Here is a 6,637-nt window from a genome sequence, read left to right on the forward strand (position 1 = left end):
TCATTTATCGATCTTCTGCTTGCGTGGGTGTCTTTGCCTGTGCCGGGGTTTATCCGTGGACTACCATCGATCAGATCTGATTGCTGAAAAATTGGGTAGAGCTTCATCTATTCGCGAAGGGATCGAGAAACCGTAGCTCTTATCTCGGCGAAGCGAGATAATCACTCTTCTTAAGATTATCGCAACGGGATAATCTTAAGGAACGGATCCGGGAAACTGTAGATCTGACGAATCTCTCTCTTACGTTGAAGAACTCGATCCGATCTCTCCTCCTCCTCTCTGAAATTCGTGTACCTTCAGTCTTTAATCCGGCAGGGCTTCGTCTAATCTTCAAAATTCTAGATCTGAAAAAATAAAGGCCTGAGGCTTGTATTTATAGGCTTGAGGGAGTTCCGGGCGGTTAAAACCACGTAACGGACAGATCTGGGGTTGGAGACACCCTTGGGTGTCTCAACCTGGGCCGAGACACCTTGGGGTGTTGAGACGCCATTTTTCGTATGTTCGTCTGTTTCCGCTTTAACTTCTTCATCCGAACTCAGATTTGAGTGATTCAAAGTGCGTTGGAAACCCGACGAGGAGTTCTATAAGCTCCAATGATTAGATCATCTGTGGAATCAATTGGGACACGAGGGGTGTAGCGCCTTTTGTAGGTGACGCGGGGCTCTCGATCAATTCGTATCCTCGTTATTCTGAAACTCCGATGCTTCGCGTAGTTCGTCGATTCACTTCAAGCGTTTGTCGACGTCAATCAAGCTTCTGTAAACTGGATAGTAACGTTCATCATATTTTCTTAACACTGAGCCGTTCGTGGAGACCTATAGGTAATTTTCGATGCCTACAGATACCCCCTTCAAAGCGTTCCAGACTCGTTTCTTTTGTAGAAGAGGCTGGAATACTTTGGATGTGATTGGTCTAGCCTTCAGTCGGCGTGAAGGACCTATAGTTAGCTTCGATTCTTGACTACTTTGATTTTTAGTCTATTCGATGCTTTGACGAATAGCTGAAGTCCTTCCGGCGCTGCGTTTATCGTCTGGCCGTCGTCGAAGTCTCAAATCTAAAACTGATGAGTTGAGTTTGGTTCGTGTCATTAAGTTGACTTTGAACTGACTATCTCCGTCGTGATATATCGACTCGTGTTGACTTTTTTGATCGCAACGCGTTGACTGGTGTTGACCTAGAGTTACGCCGAGACCGGCGTTGACCTTAGGGTTTTGAACGTTGTATGTTGACTTTTTGATCGCAACGCGTTGACTGGTGTTGACCTAGGGTTACGCGTTGACCGGCGTTGACCCTAGGGTTTTGAATCACCATACGTTGACACAGTTTATACTCATACGTTTTCTGGAGTATACACAGTTTAAGCTCTTAAGGTATTGGAGAGTTTATACTCATACGTTTTCTGGAGTATACACAGTTTAAGCTCTTAAGGTATTGGAGCATAGCGGTCCTAACAGTTGGGGTTGCAGGACCAACTATGAAAGTTGATTCATCTGCATGTATAGATCTTATCCTAAAGTTGTTGGATGCTCAAGTCACGAGACTAACCAATAGAGCTGGTGCGTCAATGACTCGCATTTATAGAATTTTTGGCAAATTCTCAGCCATCAACGGGTTTGATTAGCCTTTACCGACTACCGTTTGAGTCGGGCTAGCATGCAGATTGTTTAGATCCGTTCTGCACATAACGTTGTGCTAAAAGAGCGATATTTAATACGTAGACTTTGTCTTTCTCACGGGAATAGACTACCCGGCAACGTGTGTTAGACGTAGACTTAGGATTTTTGGCAAATCCTCAGCCATAAACGGATTTGATGTGCCTTTACCGACTACCGTTTGAGTCGGGCTAGCAAACAGATTGTTTAAATCTGTTCCGTATGTGACGTTGTGCTAAAGGAATGAACTCCCTTAGACTTGATGCTACGACTTCGAATACGTAGACTTCACCATTATTACGGGAATAGGCTACCCGGCAACACGTGTTAGGTGCTGACTTATCCTTACTTAGGATTCAGGATAAAAGTCCCCAGACTCGGGTTCTGGTGTCTTCTTCAATCGGTAAAAGACTAAACCGGCAACGCGTGTTAGGCGTTGGCTTATCCCTGCTTAGGCTTCGGGATAAAATTCCCCATGCGTGTGAGGCACGGATTATGGTGTTATTAATAACAACCTGCCATAATGTTGAATATGTGGTCTTTTATCTTTTTTACGGTCAAAGACTAACCGGCAACGCGTGTTAAGCATTGATCTATCCCTACTTAGGATTCGGGATAAAATTCCCCGTGCCTGTGAGGTACGGATTTTAGGAGTTAAAAAAGTGATGTCTTTTCTTGGGTTGGGGCAAAGACGAACCCGAAATGGGAGAGGAAGAATTTTATATTCTATCTCCCAACACTGAAGAGGAAGAATTTTATATTCTATCTTCAGTTGGAAAGGAGACTCGAGGTGGGATCTCCACCCCTAGAATCCGGAAAGGTAAAACTAGGAGTGAGACCTCCACTCTGAGAATCGAAAAGATTCGGATAACCCTAACTGTCGGAAGGTTTGATTACCGAACTAAAGATAAATTTCTCGTTTATCGAGAGTGAATTGTGGTTTTGGTCCTAACTGTAGGAAGGTTTGACCAAGCGGGAGTTTGAGATGACCCTAACTGTAGGAAGATTTGATCACTCGATTTGAAAGTGGACCTCTCGTTCATTGGAGGAATCAAGAGGGGATTTTGGTTTTGGCACTAACTGTAGGAAGGTTTGACCGAGCGGGATGTTTGAGACGATCCTAACTGTAGGAAGGTTTGATCGCTCGATTTGTGGATCTCTCGTTCATTGGAGGAATCGAGAGGAGATTTTGGTTGTGGTCCTAACTGTAGGAAGGTTTGACCAGGTAAACAGTGGCATAGTAGGAGTGTTGACTTGTACAAATCACTCAGTAGGGGTTCTTAGTGTCAAGTGATAAGGACTTAACACGAAGGGGTTTGATAATTCGTCAAAGATTGACAGATCAAAATTCTAAGCATTATGTCCGGAATTTAATAATGGGAATGTTGAGTGCACAAACACATAGAAGTTTGAGTGGATTCAACCGAAAGGAATTTTGGTGGTCCCACCGTCAATTAGTCTGATCGATGGGGGGTTTTATAGTGGAAGACTATGAGTCGTCGAACACCAATGGGAGTTTTGTGAGGGAAGATTGATCCAATGAAGTGATCAAATCTCGTCTCAGCAAAAGAGTGTTCGGAAATCACAGTAAGAGTTTAGTGTTTATCACTTTATTCATAATGATCAGGTTATCCCTAAGAATATTACATTTAACATTCTTTCGGAAACTTCCTGTTACATAAATTATCTACCCCCAGCTTCATTTGTAAAGCTGGGTTTACCATTGTATTCAGTTGCATGATCGGGTTATCCTTAAGAATATTACATGTAAAAATTCTCCAGGAACTTCCCGTCAAGAGTGGGAATAGTTTAGACTCATATACCTATTGGAGTATTGCCGTTCTTATTTGGCTTATCCTAACGTTATGACGCCGGCTTCAACCAAGGTCTGGATGCTATTCTTTATTTGGCTTATCCTAACGTTATGACGCCGGCTTCAACCAAGGTCTGGATGCTATTCTTTAAAGTAAAACAAGCCTTGGTGGGATGAAGGATCCTCCTGTGGTACGCGCAGTATTTCGGATCCGCAGTATTGTCAGCTTCCTCTTGATTCGTGATGGGTGACAGCTTGATCTTATTGTTTTTGAGAAGGGTCTCAAAGATGGCTGGAACGTCTTCGTCCTTGAATGAGTACTCTTTTTGGAGTCTCGGATCCGAAGTCTTCTGCTGTCTTCGGGGTTGCTGTTGCGACGTCTGATTAACGTCAACAACTGTTGTAGGTGCCTTCCCTTCATCATGAGAAATGAGACTCGGATTCAGAGGGTTAGCCATCGGTTGGCTTCTTTCGACCTTCCTCCTTCTGAGGAAGCGTTCGGCCTGCTCTCCGCGCACCTTCAACTCTTTCCAGGTATTGAGCGGCTCTACTCCCATAACGTCTAAGATGTTAATGGACAAGTTGTTATGACAAGTCTGCAAGACGAATTCCTCCGTGACGGGATCCTTGCAGTTCATTGCCTGGTTGTGGAAGCGTTTGATGAAGGTATCCACCGACTCTCCGTTTTTCTGTTTCTCATCGAAGAGTGTCCTTATTGACACTTCGACGTCATCATCGAAGAAATGAACGAGGAACATGCTCTCTAGGTCCTCCCAACTGTTGATGCTTCCGGGCTTGAGACGGCGGTACCAATCGAAGGTAGGCCCGCGAAGGGTGCCGACGAATGACAGAACAATCAAGGCTTTATTGCGGGAGATCGTGCTCAAGTGGGACTTGAAATAGATCAGATGCTGAGTGGGGGAACCCTTCCCGTCAAACGGCGTGAAGTTGATCAGGTTGAACTTCGTCGGATATGGGATCGATTCCCATTCTCTTGGGTAAGGACACGGAATCTCGGTCTTCTTTACCTCTCGAACAGACATCAGAGCGTCAATTTTGCTCTCGAGATCCTTCATCTTTTCGTCCTCACCTATATCCTATTTTGGACAATTTCCGAGAGGAATAATGCGGCCACCCCCAGTGTTATTATCTTTGGCAGAACCACCCCCGGCGTTGTTATCTGTAGGGTGTGCATTTGAACCACACCCAGTATTTTTGGGAGGTGTATCGGCCATGATGATTTCGTCCACTTCTGGATCGCTGTCAACTGCGGCGTTCTGGGTGTGACGGCTGGATTCAACTAGCTGATTCGACAAAGCTCGGATTTGTTGGTCGTGCATTTGTCTCATCTCCTGCATAGCCATTTCCATTTCGATTTTGAACGTTTCTTTCTGCTTGGCTAGAGCATCCTCAATGATTTTGGTTATTTGCTCGGTGTTGATCATGAACACTTCCCGAGCTTGTCCTATGCTAGACGTTGTATCGTCAGAGGCGATTGCGGAATAAGAATCCAAGAGTTCGTCATCGGAATGGATTCCTTCACGAACGCCCTGGTAATCATTATGTCCAACGGCTTCTAGCTAAAGCTGAGATATTCGTTGGGTTATTCCCGAACCGACTCTTCTTCCTGGAGAGAAATTAGGGTTAGAACCACTTGAAACAATCGGAGATTTTCCCTTATTGACCATGTTGATGGTAACTTCTGAGAATTTATCATCTCGAGCAACCGATCCTCTTTGGTGGAAACGCCTTGATTTGGGCTTCGTCGTTCCATCGGAGATCCTCTCGAATACTGAGACCCTCTGTGGAGCGGTCTTGGGGCAGCTACACGCTGATAATACTGCCCTGATAATTTTAATACGCGGACAGTGAGAGTCCGCTTCCCGGATACTTCTCTTTCAAGATTTATTCGTACCCCCAGCCCGATAGTACAACTCATCGACGTTGCAGTCGGAGTAACCTATCTGCTGCTTACATAGATTCTCAGGTATAACGCGTTCATCTGTCTAACGTGTTTTTCTCTGAGTAAACATTGCCTTGTTGGCATCTACAGGAGTCACATGTTTGGAATCACACTCTTGTGAGGGTGAAACCTTAACGGGCTCCTGGTTTTCTGCACGTACCTCCAAGCGGGCTGTTGTAGAAATTAATTTGTTAGGAAGTCGCGTACGACCCCCAGTCCGGATGTTTGCTCGAAGCTCCTTTAACGGTCTCAAGCTTTCCTTAACAAGCGCTTTTCCTCGATTCTCGGGTAAGGTACTGACACGATCCTTTAATGGGATTCTAGATTTGGAGAGACCCACACTGTCATAGGGTTTCACTGGAAATGCGGGAGCAGGGTCTGGAGTTGATGAAGGCCGGAGAGCAACGTCGCCTGCTTTTGCCTTAGACGCTGATTTGGCTTTTGGCACCCAAACTTGTTTGGATCTCGGCGATCTCTTAACTGCCTCTTCCTTTTGCATTTCCTGTGCTTTTCGCACAAGGGTCCGGGCATGCACAAGCAAGGTGCGGTGCTTCTGGATCCGCTCTTCGATAGTAGAGCGGATTCTTTTAACACGAACCCATTCGTTAATTGGAGATCAAGAGGAGGATTCCGATGCTGGTCGTGGCAACAGATTAGCCACTTGGAGCTTTCTGAACTCCAGATCTGCTTGGTAATGCAGTCCATCCACCTGATCCAAAGCCTTGGCGAATTGGCGCGCGAGGCGTTGGCGTTTCCTTTGACGTGCTCTCTTTGATAGAGTTAGTGCGCCTTCAGCAGTCGACTCCTTGATCATGAAGGAGTTCAAATCTGCAGATCTGGTCTCATTGAATGCCGGCGGACCATTGCGAGGTACGACTGTAGCATCGGCTACGGAGAGATCGATTTCTTGGGTCTTTAGATCTGGAGACTGACGGATCTTCTGGGAGGAGGAGGCCTTCCTGCACCTGCAAGGAGAGGCAGATCTGGAGGAGGAGGAGGAGGAGACATACTCCTCGAACTTCTGCTGGTCAAACTCGTATTCGACCTCTTCAGCCACGGGGATCTTGATCGTTGGCTACGACACGACAACCTCGGCAGCGAGGCTGTTGGCTCCCACTGTGGTCGCCAGTTTGTTTGCGATAAAAGTTACTGTCTTCATTGCTATCGAATCTATTACAACTTTAGTCATTACAATAAACTCGAATAAAA

Source organism: Asparagus officinalis, chromosome 9 (genome assembly GCF_001876935.1).
Source record: "Asparagus officinalis chromosome 9, Aspof.V1, whole genome shotgun sequence".
NCBI classification, from domain to species: Eukaryota; Viridiplantae; Streptophyta; class Magnoliopsida; order Asparagales; family Asparagaceae; genus Asparagus; species Asparagus officinalis.